This window comes from Watersipora subatra, chromosome 3, assembly GCF_963576615.1.
Source record: "Watersipora subatra chromosome 3, tzWatSuba1.1, whole genome shotgun sequence".
In the NCBI taxonomy this organism is placed as follows: domain Eukaryota; kingdom Metazoa; phylum Bryozoa; class Gymnolaemata; order Cheilostomatida; family Watersiporidae; genus Watersipora; species Watersipora subatra.
The window spans coordinates 73,885,523-73,899,508 of record NC_088710.1 but is presented as its reverse complement, the minus strand read 5'-3'; the positions used below and the strand labels follow the sequence as shown (position 1 = coordinate 73,899,508).

Here is a 13,986-nt window from a genome sequence, read left to right as displayed (position 1 = left end):
CAATTTTAAAAATATGTTGATTAAATTTCAGATCATTCTGCAACTCTACCACAAAATAAGGATTAGAAGTCACACTTTGAAGATGGTGATCATATAAGATGAGAAAGTTATTTGTATCCATCGGCAAAGACGACTTGCCAATAGAGAGATGGTAATACTTTTGTGGATTAAATTTCATGTGCTAAATTTTGGCTCAAGATTCAAGAGAGCATAAATCTTGTTGCAGCATGGGAGCTTTGTCTTGTGTAGCTGTTGAGGCTTTGTGTTATCAGCTAAGTTGTCAGTTCATCTTCGGCCACTTTCTTGGCACTCGCATGGAGTCCCTTAATACCTCATCTCTTAGCCTACCAAGCATCATTTTATGCAATATGTAGCAGGCACAAAAATAGCTCTAGACTCTCTCAACAAGCGGTTTGGAAGTTGTCTGTTAGAGTTTTGCTGTGGTTGAACACACGACTCCTTTCTTAAAGCTAGTCTAAACAGGCTAAACTAGCTCATACAATGATTAGCAGGGCTTTTGGCTCACAAAAATGAAGCAAAAGTTTAATCATTATATTACTGTTTGAACATTTTAGAATATTATACCTATAACCTAGCTTAAGTTGATTTGTTCTGTATCTTGCAAAATCTTGCATTTGTTTTCTGTGCAAATTTTCTTATCCGCTCAGTGTAGTGTTGGGTTTCTGATGTATCGAGGTAGAGAAAGTAAATTGCATTATCATACTTTCTAATATTCTCAAAAACATATTGCTTTTTTATGACCTTCTACTCTACTTTGTAGAACATTGAAAGTCGATTGAGAAAGAATGATGACAGTCAGAAGATAGGGTGATATGACGATACATACGTTATTGAACAAATACTAGTACAAGTACAGATACTACCATTTTAAGATGTATCACTGACATGATGGTGCTTATATGTGATGAATGAGAAAATGGAGCAAATAAATCTGTAACTGGATGTTTGTATTTTTTTGCAGAATAAATCCTAAACTTATAATCTATCTATTGATTCAATTGATGAAATATAAAAACTTCAGCAAGTAAAAATACTGCAAGAATGTGTACTTAGCATATGAACTGTTGTGTGTACAAAAGTAGCCCAATTCCTCCAAATTATACAAAAGTGAGTAATTTTGTATAAGTCTAAATGATATTCACTTCGAAATAGTCTTTTAATGTATGCTTATTATATAGCAAAGCTAAAGAGAAGGAGCAGTTATAGTAGCCATGCAAGGAGATTGAGAAATGGGTTTTTACTTCATTTCAAAGATATTTATTACAGCATTACAATGTGGTTGAAGCTATGGCCACTTTAGCATAATTTTATCAAACGTGCTTAATTGTTTTGTGGTCTTTTTGTTAATTTAGAGTTGGCTCCTTTATATGTCATATTTTTTCTTGCTAAAACAATATTGTTTAGTAAATAATTTCTTTTGTATCAAAGTGAAATAACAGGTTATATGCAGAAAAATCAAATTTTTATGAGAGCCTTCTTTTGCTCATTTATGATGGATGACACTATTGTAAATCATAGAACTTGTATTTGTAATTTACTCTGTATATATGCATATGTACCCAAGGGTGATCTCAACCGGATGTGAGGGAGGCTCCATGTAAAAGTGAAACATAATGGTATGCAATAGGAGATAAAAAACAACTCCAAAGTTATGAAATGATATATTGACCAACAACCATTGATCACTTTTAGTGATGGGCTGCTGATAACATAGAAATACTCAGTTATTGACGTGTGTCTGTATGTATAAGAGTAACAACTTCAAAAATACATACGCTTGTTTTTTGCTTAATAATTCAATAAAAATGTGGTTTTAACTTCAATAACACGGTTGGTTGCAAATAAACAACTGTTAAATCACCATGGTGGCCATGGTTCCCAATAATCAACTCGAATTAAATTTATATATTTGCAAGGATTTGATATATGGATGATTATAGGATTTGATATAAAAAATAATTTACATAATAAAATACATCAACACACGTTCATAACATGCATTCATTGTGCCATTCGTAATTTTCTGCATCACAATTCACAGATTTAAAGTAGGGGCAATATCCTAGATCGTGTAGGCATAGTCTATCAGCTTGTAGACGTAATCTCCTGTAGGCAAAATCACTTGTAGACGCAATCTCCTGTAGGCAAAATCACTTGTAGGCGTAATCTCCTGTAGGCAAAATCACTTGTAGGCGTAATCTCTGGCACTTTATGACATTTTATGACCTCTGACTTTCCAGGGATCAGTTTTTAGGTTAAGGGATGGGCGAATTTATACCGCGGGTTACGGGCTAAATACAAAGCACATGACACTCCAAACCTGAAGTTATAAAACCGCTTCATGAAAGAGGGTACACTCGGTTGAGCTTCGCGGCACAATATTTCAAGCTAGAACATATGTTTTTTGAATTTATTTATTTTTATTTGTTTTTTTGGCAGTAAACAACGTTTTGTAGTGACTTTTTGATGCCAGCTAAACGTCCAGATACACGTAATGTACGTTTCACCAAGGTGTTGGGCTGTTGGCCAACTACTGTGATTTGACGGTGGTGTTTTGTTAGCTTTGACAGCCAGTTTGCCTCAAGAACAAGTCTTTTTCAAAAGATCTTTCTTACCCGTTGAGGCTGTTTGTGTGAAAGTTGGATGTCCTAGAGATGAAAATGAATTTTTTGTTCTTTGTTGTTATGTTCCGCCTGGGCTGGCGAGAGAGGCAGTTGCACCACTTGAGGAATTGCTGGATTTTATGACCTCTGACTTTCCAGGGTCAAATGTACTAGTTGTGGGGGATTTTAATTTTCCAGATATAGATTGGTGCAACCTACAAATTCGATCAAACTCAAATCAAAAACAATTGCATAGATCTTTTTTGAACTGCATCTTGTCTCATGATATGCGTCAGATTATAATGGAACAAACACATCAGCTAGGAAACACTTTAGATCTAGTTATGACAAATAAGTCTAGTTTTGTTTATGACTACAGGATAATCAACCCCGGTATCAGCGATCATTTTTTAGTTGAACTCTGTGTAGCAGCAAATTTTAAGACATCTCATGAACAGCCTTCTTTTATCAAATTATACCACAAGGCTGATTCTACTGCTATTAAAGAGCTTTTGACTGATTCTCTGACAGATATAGTACAGGCAATTGAAAGTAAAACGAGTATCAACTCCGTCTGGCAGATTTTCGAGACGTCCATGAATCTAGCTGTCAATAGATTTGTTCCTAAATGTATCCCTAAGAAAAATGATAACAGGGAGCCAATATGGTTTAATAACTCAGCCAGGCGTGCAGTGAAACAACAGCGAAAACTTTATGACAGAAGTAAGCACACTGGGTTAGAAGTAGATTTCTCCAAGTATAAACAAACTAGGCGTACCAACAGAAAGAGTTTTCGTAAAATGGAGCAGGAATATTACCACCGAGTGCTGTTTGAACCCTTGGAAAGGGGTGATAGCAAACCATTTTACTCTTTTTATAGGCGGAAAACTGGAAAAAACTCACAAGGCACTGCGGTTTTCAAAAATAAATCAGCCTTAGAATCATCTGAGATTTTTAACGAATTTTTTCAGGGTGTTTTTTCAAATAGTGACTGTTTTTCCACAACTCAAACTGAACTTTCTGCAGATAAATGCCCTATACAAGTAACAAGTGATGGAGTTCTCAAACTTCTAAATACTCTTAAGCGCGGGAAAGCCCCGGGCCCAGATAAGTTTAGAAAAGAAGATCTTTGCCTAGAACCTGAAATTATTAGTAAGATATTGGCGAGCATATTCCAGTACTCGTTGAACATTGGAAAACTTCCAGATATCTGGAAAGTGGCCAATGTAGTTCCGGTACATAAAAAAGGCAGTCGGGAAGATCCGGGAAATTTTAGGCCCATATCTCTGACATGCATTGCTTGCAAATTGTTAGAACATATTGTGCTTAGTAACATCAATAAAGATCTGGTAAATGTCATATATTCTAACCAACACGGTTTCAGAAAAGGCCTATCTTGCTCCACCCAGCTAGTCTCTACTGTGAATGAAATAATGAAATTAGTAGATAACAATAATATAGTACATGCAGCGGTACTGGATTTTTCTAAGGCATTTGACAAGGTGTCTCACGGCTTGTTGATCGACAAATTGATAAAATCAAACATAAACCCGTACATGGTAAATTGGATTAGGGACTTTCTGTCAAACAGACTCCAAAGAGTAGTGATAGAGGGTGCTGCATCTTCTGACCTGCTGGTTTCATCGGGCGTTCCACAAGGGTCTGTCCTCGGGCCCACCCTATTTCTGGTGTACATAAATGATATCTCCGATAATCTAAATTTTTCTGCTATCAAGCTTTTTGCAGACGACGCTCTACTTTTTTCTCAGGTAAACACCCTTCAGGATTCAGTGAATTTCCAGGAGGATTTAAACATATTAGACCAGTGGGCCTATAACTGGAAAATGAATTTTAACACTGATAAATGCCAAATCGTTCGTTTTGCAAGGCAGAGTAGCGGAAACCCAGATGTGGTGTATTACCTAAGTGGCAGACCTTTATCTGTAGTAGACAGTTTTAAATACCTCGGAGTTTTTATATCAAATGATTTTAATTGGGATTTACATATAGACTCAATCATATCTAAGGCAAGTCAGCGATTGGGAATGATGAAGCATGTTTTGTTTGATGCGCCGATGAGGGTTAGGAGGGTTGCATATCTCACTCTGTGTAGACCAATATTGGAATATGCGAGTGAGGTATGGGACCCTCATTTGATGCGACAGGTAGCATCATTGGAGGCAGTTCAGAGAAGGGCGGTTAGGTTTATATCTGGTTTGAAAGGTAGGCAGAGTGTTACAGAGGCAAGAATTTTTATAGATCTAGAACTTTTAGAACTAAGACGCAAACATGCAAGAATGTCTCTCATGCTAAAGATTTTATCTGACGACTGCCATGAATCTCTTATCGAAAGTTTTAACCAAATACAAAATGTTCTTCACAGTCATGAAACAAGACTGGTTACGGGGGGTGCTCCTTCAGCTGTGTGTGCAAACACCGGGTTTTATATGAATAGTTTTTTACCTAGAACATCGCGCAACTTGCGCGGCTTACCATAATTTTATGTTTTATTGACTATTTTTAAATAAAGTTCTCAACGGCCTTCTTTTGCCCGATTTCGGGATTTACGGGTTCTTAAAACACCTAGACCTAGACCTAGACGCGTTAGCTTAGATGTTGATTTATAAAATAACGATGTGCGTGCTTTGATTTTTCGTTTTTCAAAGCCTTAAAGTGCTGGTTTAGTTTACTAAAACTGAAAATTACATCCCTTATTGCTCACATATTGACGCAAATCGTATATGTGTGTCATACGAAAGAGAATATAGTTAATGCTCTTTTTCATTATGTACACCTATTGATTTTAAAAAATAACTAAATTCATTAGAAAATTTCGCTCAAAAAAATTACTAAAAATCTTAGCAAATGTGATAAAATAGATAAAAAAAATCGGGAGCTTGTGTGAAACATTTGTGTACTTCGCTGTTTATTGGAAGTATAATGGCTAGAACAATGTGCTGCAAGCAGGCGCAGTTTGCCATAATGTTTTGTTAAATAATATGCAAGTAATAGAAGTATTACCTTGTGAAGGGATTTATTTATTCAGATAATATAGCAAAAACTTTTGTTTTAGCACCAACTCAAAACTGAATTGCAGCTCCTTAGTAGCAGTTGAGTTGAACAAATTATATGAGAACAGCTTTAGTTGGTAGCTTTGTGTTTTCAAAAAAATCCCACAGTAGCAGTAAGGCTGTTGTCAACACAACGCGCACTGCTATGCGAGGCGGAAGGCACAGTATGTACTCAGTTTGTGTATAACTTAGCATCAGATTTAAAGTTATCTTTTACCAGAAAAGTTACTGATAACTCCAATTATTCAGCTGAAGCAGTTGAAGCTACTGCAGTATTTTATTACAGAATATTAAACCTAACAATTCAAACGTGTTTTGCATGACCCGTGGGTGAATTTATAATCTAACCGAAGTTTTTTCTTTCATCAATTCTTGCTAACGGTATACAAGTGAAGTAAACTTTATACCAATGAAAAACTCGCCTTTTCGAGTTTTTTCCTTTATCAAATGTTTTATAATTTAGAAGCTTAACAACATATTGATTGATGAGGGTTTTCTCAATACAAATTGATAAAATGAATGTGTTGCAATAGATTGTAATTCAGAGCTTTTAACAAGAAGTCTACCTTTTTGGCATTTTTACTAAGCCTAATAGATCTAGTTTATCATTGGGCAAGATTGAGGCTGCGCAACTTAAACATTCCAACGCTTGCTGTTTAATATGATCGGTTCATATGATTGAAGTTCATTTCTTTGATTGGAGTGTTCTACGCTGCTGTTTTTGGCACCCATTGGGCTTCCCTAGTACCATTGACACGTTTATAGTAAGCAAGGATCTCATAGCTAGCGACTATACTGTAATATAAACATTTTAAACAAATATGGTTTTTCCTATGGTTTTTGTTGGCTGAAGCTACTTAAACATGTGAGTAATCAGTAATGTCATTAATACATTTATGAGAAAACCGGAGTCTTTTAAAATACAAAACAAACCAAGGATTTAGGAACTAAATCATTAAATTTGGAGGATCCGTTATTAATTTTGGAGGTGCCATTGCTAGCTTTAAGTGACCAAAAAACTACCTACTAAAAATTGTCACAAAAGCAAAACCATGCTTGAAGAAAGTATACCAGAAATTTAGTTTATTCAGTAATGTCGTATATTCTGATAGATAGAACCATATACAGCTAATACAAGAATTCGTTATTTTATCAGCTCAGTTTTACTATATTCAGCTTTTGCAAAAATATACAGTGATCAAGTTCTTATGGCATCACAAAGTTCTCTAAAATCAATCCCAATTTTTAATTTGTAAGACCATTTTTCAAGTCGTGTGGATTTTATCTAGTACATACCCGAAAAATATTATCGTACCGGAGAGAATCAGTTAGCAATTCATCAACAGTTAGCCAATGCACTTATTACAATTGTACGATTCTACTACAGTGGACCCTCGCCATACGATTTTAATTCATTCCAGTGTTGGCATCCTTTAGAGAAAATGCCATATAGAGGAGTTTATAAATCCACAGTAATTATCTAATGCAAACACCCCCTACTAAAAATCAACAAAATTTTATTTATGTGCGGTACATATTCAAAATTAGTAACAAAATTTTATGTTAACTTTAGTAACTATAGTTACCTACAGTAACTTTAGTGTATTTAGTAGAGATGATTTGCAATAAAATGTAACATTACTATGTACAGTACGTACCATAGGAAGTTCTTTCTTTCGAGGCAGACGTATAACATGATCGATGAATTTAACTTAGCTGTATTTAGCTCACTAAACACTTGCTTCAAGCAAAATTTTAGTATGTATTTTACTACCTAAACTTCAACTTTGTTATCGGCTAAAATTTTCTCACCTGTCGGTTTTCAGTTTTTTTCACTATAACTTATAAAAATAATGCTGAACTGAGAAAGTGAGGGTCATGTCTCTTTTAGGTGTTAGAGAGATTTCGCCGAATAGCATATCGGCATCTTCATTATTGCAATGTATTCAGTACGCTAACTGCCAAATTTTAATTTCAAGAAAAAATTCTGTTATCGAATGGCGAAAAAAGATTTTGTATGGCAAGGACGAAAAAACATCGTGTCTAACATCGTAATGCGAAAAGACCGTGTAACGGTCAGTGTAACCAACACTGTCTTTTTATATTGATTGAACAGACAAATTAAAAGCAAGCTGGTCACTGTGCAGTTACATATGACTGGTTCTCACTGGCGAGATTTATATTATCAACAACTTAATACATGCATCAACAGAGCTTATTGGTTAAAATAGCATAAGGGGCACTGTCACTTACGGGGCACTGGGCATTTTGTCACTACAAGGATTATCCATACGAGCAACCTATGCCCACCCCTCTGACCAGCATTTCGTCAAACTTGAAGGTTGACTTGCAACAAAATTCTCATTACAGTTATTTGGTATCAAAAGATTCACCATGTCTTACTCTGCTGTGTTGTAGATGCAAAATATGTGGAAACAAGATTACAAGCTCTTCAAAGCTCAAAAATGAAAAGCCGCCGTAGATTGGAATCAGTTTATTTCTCTGACGTAAATGGAAAGGTCAATAAAAGGCTCGATATAAAACTTCTCGTAGCACTAGTTTATGACAAACACTTCGGGTTTCACCGAAGACTCTGTATCAAATATAGATGCTCGCTACTTTACAGTATTGTTTCGGCTTGGTCTAATCGTCTAGTCGTAATCTGATCATGTGACCCATACTTTGCGAATAATTTCTGCAGCATTTTTTGATTATCACAGGTGACCAACAGGCTCGTCATGTTTAACAGACAATAATATATACTCCTTTGAGCTAAGGGTAAAAAATTGAATGATTTTTTATGGTAGGTTTTGAGATATCAGTGCTAAAAGTGACAGCATTACAATAACGATAAAATAGATGTGTAAGAACGATAAACATGGTTTTATTGAATGCGTGAAGTTTATTTGTGAAAATATTTCGACGAGTGAGGTTGCGTGAAAGTGTAAACAGAAGCCATATTGTACAACTACATCCCATTTGAGCTGTTTTGGTAAGAGATTATAATCTACGGGGGTTTTGTGATGGCTGCAATTAACTGTTCGTTTTTTAGCTTTTAAGAGCTTGTAATCACATTTCCACATATTTTGCACCTACAACACAGCAGAGTAAGACATGGTGAATTTTTTGATATCAAATAACTGTAATGTAAATTTTGTTGCAAGTCAACCTTGAAAAAACATACCATAAAACCTCTAATTGAACGCCACCTTTATTTGTACGCCACCTCCAATTGACCGCCACCCTGAGAGAAGGGTTGAAAAATAGACCGCTACTCTCCATTTGAACGCCATTTCCCTTATACCGCCTCTTTGTCATTATTTGATCTACATGAGCCCATAATATTAACTGAGCATTAGAAAAGTGTCCACAAAATCGTATTAATAATGAATCGTTTATAGTAATAACAATTATTTCTTTCTTTGTCCAATTCCAAAACTTTTCTCTTTTTTTCGTTAAAACTTTGAAAGCAATGCCATAGCAATAAGCAATAACAGTCTCAGACCAGTAGTAGTTCTCTGTTTAACGCGGTCTTTACACTTCGAAGTAGCCTACATATAAAAAACAGTTCAAATTTACGATGGTAGATGAACTTTCAAAGCAACGCTATAGAAATAATTACTGTCTCGGGCTAATGTGTGGTGGGCTGTTTGGTTCCTTGTTAAACGCGGTTCTGATACTTCGAAGTACATGTACATATATTAAAAAAATGGTTTGAATTTACGATGGTAGATGGAACTGTGAAAACAGCGTCATAGAAAAAACTACTAACTGTTTCAGGCTAATAGTAGTTCCTTGTTTAACGCGGTTCTAATACTTCGAAGGACATGCGTGTAAAAACCGGTTCGCAAGTTTTGGACCAAAGGTTACATTTAACGAGCAAACTTTTACGCGTTGCATTTAGTGCTAAATGCAGCACGTGAAAGTTTTGCTCTGCTAAAAAAATGTTTGGACGCTAATATCGACTAGTTCGCCAGTGCAAAAGCATAGTTGAGGTCAGGAGATATTGTGGAAGGTATTGGACAACTAGAATAAAATTATGTTCATTCCATCGAAAGCAACAATCAGAACGCCGCTATCCGAGCAAATGATAGAAGTATTTTTGTTTTAAAAACGCTAATTTTTGTTTCTGCAAGTAATATAAGTATGATTCCTTCATGTCACCAATGATATACAGCCCAAAAGGATAGCCGACGGCTATCATATGGGCGGGGTTTAATGATGGAGCTCTATTAGGATTGTGCTAGCCTGGGTTTCAAAGCAAACACAACTCTCGCGGGGCGGTCGCGTTGCCTTGTTAAGTTTTAGAAAACACGAATCGCTGTTATCGTTTCATTAGCTTATTCAGCCAGTAGACCCCGCGGGTCACAATAGCACACATTGAATTTCTGCAATGTAGGGGTAATACCTAACCAAAATAATGTATCTATTCAAAATAAAACATTTCAAATTACCTACTTTTAGTAATTTTAAAGTTAGTGAAGGTCGTAGTATATGCCTAAAGTTGAATATAATTACCCGAACAACGGCATTTTTTTTCTAGTTTTTGATTAATATTTTGCCACCCCTAATATAAAATGACAAAGTCTTTCATCGGTTTCACATTGTTTCACCTTGCCAATAAGATGGGACAGCAGGCAAAGCTGTGCAGTGTAGTTTTCATACTCAAAATCCAAATGCAAAACCGAATTTGAGCTATTTTACGATTGTGACTATTAATATCACGAATGCTTGTGAATGGTAACTGACTGATCATAACGGTGGCAATATTGGGATACTATATTTATTTGACAACAAAATGAATTCAACAGATAAGTAAAATAACCACTATAGTTCATAATATTCGTAAATTTACAAGGTGCTTTATTCAGCATATTTGTTTGTTCGGGTGCCGTGTTCGGGTTAATCCCAACAGAGCTTCATCATTAAACCCCGCCCATATGAGCGCCGTCGGCTATCCTTGGGGGCTGTATATCATTGATGTCACTTGTTCATAAATATATATTTGTATCATTTGGTAGATTAATATTGTATAACTTATAAATATGCAGATTTGTAGCATGTTATTTAATAGCATTGTTGCGGCTATTTTAACACGGCTTACAATGGATCGATGCTCATAACTCCACTTCTATTGCACATAAAAAGCTAGTTTTGGCTGCAAACGTTAGCAAACATATCAAAGAGTGCAATGAGCTTTTATTCAACAATTTTAAATATAGATATAAAATAGAAATACATGTCTTCAAATTTAGAATGAAATAAAAATTGAGAATGCCAACAAATATCAAAAAAAGAACACGGACTATATTATCATCACAGGTCAATTGCAAACAATAGGTATCAACTGGTAGAGATATTTCTCGATGCACATTTATTGAGAGATCTCTGACAAGTTGGAGTATTGCATCCAAGGGGTTAAATATCGCTCCACCGAATAAAAGAGCAAAATATAGGCACCGTTCACTTCGCCCGTAATAGGGTTAAATCTATTTTTCGAAAATTCTGATGAGCCATTTGAAAAATACACCGCCAGCCTCTATTTGAACGCCGCCTCCAATTGACCGCTACTACATGAGAGAGGTTGAAAAATAGAGCGTCAAGGCGTTCAATTAGAGGCTTTATGGTAATTGACATGTTATGAGGTGGACAAGCACTTACTCTTACAAGAACTCAAAATATCCACTTTGCTTAGTGGTACTAATTTGTGTGCTATCAAAGTCTCTCCTCGAATGGTATTGTATGATATCTGTTGCCAATATTTAATTTGAACTACAGTATCAAACTATTAAAACGCTTTCATACTTTACACTACCAGTGATATTTTATTCTTTATTATCATTTCTTGATCAAGGCCAAGTTAGCTAAAGTTTATATGTTGATTTCCTACAAATTCTAAAGTTAACTCTAGGCAACAGTGTTTTATCAGCTCCAGAGTCACTTGGTGCTCAAGAGGGAGTTCGTACCTAAAACCATTTATTATCATGATTCTTGTTTTTTGTGTGATGCCAAAAGAGAAAAAGTGACGTGTCTATTTTTCCCCTCATTTTAAAATTTAAACGAAAGGCTACTAATTAGAGAATGTACTGAAGTAAAGCTAAATGTCCAGATGTGTATGGAATATGCCAGAGCTGATGATTTACATGTAGATCTTCAAAGCAATGTACGGAAGGCTAAACCTTTTCTACTTAAGCCATAGTCATCTGCTAACGCTGAGATGGTGAAAAAGCCTTCCAAAAATGTGTCAGTTTATTTAACACTATACCATATGTAAGCCTAGATATAATAAAAGGGTTTTATTTATGTCATAAATGAAGAACAGTGTAAAGTAAGACTAAAAGCTAGGTCAAGGTATACGTTAAAACTGTAAACTGGGGTTTCATGTTGGTCTGGGATTCTTTAAATCACTACTCCAAGTAAACTTTCAGATGCCTAATGTTTCCTGCGATATTTGGTTGACACTGATACAGTTTTAAGTCTTACATAACCTCAAGCTGTGGCTCACACGGGTAACATATCACAACTTTTTTGAACCAGACTGAGGCTGAATATACATGTATATATCACAACTGAACCAGACTGAGGCTAAATATACATGTATATATCACTATTGAACCAGACTGAGGTTAAATATACATGTATATATCACTATTGAACCAGACTGAGGCTAAATATACATGTATATATCACTATTGAACCAGTCTGAGGCTGAACATACATGTACATATATATCGCAATTAAACCAGACTGAGGCTAAATATACATGTTTATATCACTATTGAATCAGACTGAGGCTAAATATACATGTATATATCACTATTGAACCAGACTGAGGCTAAATATACATGTTTATATCACTATTGAATCAGACAGGCTAAATATACATGTATATATCACTATTGAACCAGACTGAGGCTAAATATACATGTATATATCACTATTGAACCAGACTGAGGCTGAACATACATGTACGTATATATATCGCAATTAAACCAGACTGAGGCTAAATATACATGTTTATATCACTATTGAATCAGACTGAGGCTAAATATACATGTATATATCACTATTGAACCAGTCTGAGGCTGAACATACATGTACATATATATCGCAATTAAACCAGACTGAGGCTAAATATACATGTTTATATCACTATTGAATCAGACTGAGGCTAAATATACATGTATATATCACTATTGAACCAGACTGAGGCTAAATATACATGTTTATATCACTATTGAACCAGACTGAGGCTAAATATACATGCATATATTTCAATTAAACCAGATGACTAACATTGAATTTCGGTCAAGTCCTATCATTCATATTTACAAGAAATGTTCAACAACTAATTTTCATTTTGCAGTTACAAATGGTAATGAATATGGCCAAGCCATTGCCACTAGCGCTGTGATCAATTCGATTATGGGTTAGACAGCTGGCTATAAAAATTTGTGGACAATGAAGCTGAAGAGCGTAAGATAATCAGCACCAATTATCGTTTTTAATTTTCTCGTATGCAGTATTTTTGTAAGTTAAAATAATGAAGCGGTTCTTTAACTCTGCGTGGTCACTTTTGCATAGGCAGCTATTTATCATTTCAGTAAGCGCCTCTGGCTTATCTAGGGTTGAAGATATAAATTTAATATAGTCAGCTGTCCATTACAGCAGTTTAGTCTATAACTTTAGTGTATAACTTGGTGTATAACTTTTGTGCAAACTCAGCGGAACTAATTTTCTACCAATTTAAAAATTGGCTACCAGATAATGAACCGTTTAGTTTTATTTGTGATCAACTGCAGAAATGACCATGGTGCTGTGACTAATTAACCTTTGACCCGCCAAGACAAGCTAGCTCACATCTTTGGGAAAGCCCAAATGATTCTTCAGTTGAAAAAAACATGTTTCTGGCGTTCTTGTGCCTTATATGCGCAGAATAGTTGATGTAGTGCGGTACCGTCTTCTCCAGTGTTTTTAATGAAAGAAATGTTTAGTTAAACAAGTATTAATAAACTTAGGCACTTACATGTTTGCTAGGAATTTAGCTATGTTATACAAAGGCATGTTCTTTCTCACCGAACTTTAGTTAAGGCAATTGCCTGTCAGTATGCTGACTAATCTGCAGGAGTTGATTTGTCAGAGAGGGCAGTGTGAGGTCTAACGCTATTTATTTTCCTATAATTGCCCTTTTGGGAATAGAACCCTACCCGCTGGTACACGTCAGGCACTCTAGACCACAGCTCGATGAGGCAAACTTACAATTGGTTTTGTTGTAGGAGGTCATCAGGTTA

The 13,986-nt window shown here is 35.4% G+C and overlaps 1 long non-coding RNA gene across 1 annotated transcript; it reads left to right on the top strand.

The window, feature by feature from the left end:
• LOC137391683 (uncharacterized) lies at positions 1-1,002 on the top strand. Its single transcript, XR_010978153.1, has 2 exons — positions 1-151; positions 782-1,002. It is a non-coding gene; the product is annotated as an uncharacterized lncRNA (long non-coding RNA).
• The last annotated feature ends 12,984 nt before the right edge of the window (positions 1,003-13,986 follow it).